The sequence below is a fragment of the Sinocyclocheilus grahami genome, unplaced genomic scaffold (genome assembly GCF_001515645.1).
Source record: "Sinocyclocheilus grahami isolate Dianchi unplaced genomic scaffold, SAMN03320097.WGS_v1.1 scaffold17623.1, whole genome shotgun sequence".
NCBI classification, from domain to species: Eukaryota; Metazoa; Chordata; class Actinopteri; order Cypriniformes; family Cyprinidae; genus Sinocyclocheilus; species Sinocyclocheilus grahami.
Genome location: NW_015516703.1, coordinates 1 through 1,965, shown reverse-complemented (window position 1 = coordinate 1,965; position 1,965 = coordinate 1). Strand labels below are relative to the sequence as shown.

Here is a 1,965-nt window from a genome sequence, read left to right as displayed (position 1 = left end):
TTTAATTAAGTACTTTATTAAGATCTCAGTGATTTACATTACAAGCTATCAGAATTTGCATCTTATTTTTGGCATTATAAATATCAGTACCTGCAGCAAATTGGACTATTTTTTATTATTTGTAATAAAATTAAGTGTTTTTTCTCCTCCTCGAGTATGAGCTCCATTTTCTTACTATATCAATATATGCCATAAAAGCCTGATGTATCAAATACAAATATAAAACATACAACACAAACTTTTAAAGTTTTTTTTAAAAAGATTTTATCTAAAGGTTCAATCTAAGGTTCTAAACTGTAATAAACATTTCTTTTGACTATTATTTAATATGCCAGGCTTTACAGGGCTAATATGCATTTATGGCTCACTGAAAGATCACAGTATCAGAATATAAGATTCACGTAATAAGATTAGCAAGTTTTAGCAACATTGTAAGTGCTACAAACCTTTTTTTTGGTTGAAAAGGTGGGAGAAGAACAAAAAATATTCCAGCCACAGGAGTCTTAAAGATCTTTGCTGCTCAGATGTTTAATAGGTTATGCTCACTAATATTTGCAATAGTGTTTAAGTAACTCCGGAAGTTCCAACCAGTCCAAAGCCATTCTGTGAATGATGTGTTTCTGAATTGTCTTTCGGCAGAGTGTCTGCATTGAGGCAACTAAAACACAGGAGCAAAAGAGAGGGATCATTATAGTCTGTCTGTTACAATGTGGGTCATATAATCATATCAAAGCATATTAGCAAGTTATAAACTCAAACTTACATCCATATTCCACCTGGACAATCCGAACACATTTAGTAGCTGCAAATACATCCACAACAGCATACAGCGGCTTATTGGTGGGGATCCTCTTGGCAGAGGCTCCCATGTCTTCACCATTGACGATAATGTGCATGTCGGCATACCCTTGTCCCTTAGGTACATAGACAACCCCTATCCGACTGCGACGGGCAGTGGGGGGGTAGAGCGTTGGTTTTGTACAGATCGTCCAGGATGTGACTGAATCTCCCGGGTCGACTGCGTCCCACCAACTTGTCTCTGGGTATGCCTATGTTTTCTATATACAGGTGAGTGTCTGTGAAAAATGTTTTAGGCTTGTTTTCTGCCTCATCACCAACATTTGGCTGTTCACAACCTTCTACTTCTTCTTCAATGACTTTATTATGATTTCTTGTTATTGCAAATACCCAGCTGTCTCCAATTTTCACTAGATCAGGCAGAGAGTATTCTGGCACAGTTTCCAGTGTTCGAGGGTCGTGGGCAGTAAGTCCAATCCTTAAATGACCACACCAACCCAATTCTTTCTCTTCAATCTCCACTAGGAAGATCTCTCCAGGGCTTAAAGGGTCTTTACTGAAGTAGATGCCATTTGCAAAACTTTCTACTCGGGTGGCTTGAGTCCTCGAGGGGTCCAGTTTCACATTTGTCCCATGAACTGAATGGAATTCCATAAACTGACCCAAAACCGCTGCCATTTTGACAGTTTTCTACAAGTTCAATAAAATAAGATACATAACTTTGTAATAACTCAAGCTTGAATGTTTTTTTAGCCTGTAAAACAAATGGACAAAGAATAAAAACTAAAAACTCACTCACTCAAAATATTTATATTGTCCTCAGTGTTTACTGTCCTCTTCTCTGGGGATAATCCTTGTTAAAAGCATGATCTTTTTAAACGATACCTCTACCATGGTACCCTTGTGGCTTGGGAAGTTTCTAGTCCTGAAGGACTGACTATTTTTGACCTTCTGCATGTGTCGTTTGTGGTTTTAAATAGCTGACAGATATGGTGAGTGAAGAGTAATGACTGTGAGGAGTTTTAGCCTTCAGACAAGAACTGCTCATTGACAATTCACTATCCACTGTTTCTTGTAGATCATGTTCATTAAAAAAAATAAAAAATACTGAATGGTCCTCATAAGCAGGGCCGGGTCTAGGGGGGGCAATGCCCCCCCAGATTCTCC

The 1,965-nt window shown here is 38.2% G+C and overlaps 1 pseudogene; it reads right to left on the bottom strand.

Annotated features, from left to right (window-relative positions):
* Positions 1 to 477: 477 nt before the first annotated feature.
* Positions 478 to 1,712, bottom strand: LOC107579469 (neuralized-like protein 2; annotated as a pseudogene).
* Between the last annotated feature and the right edge of the window lie 253 nt (positions 1,713 to 1,965).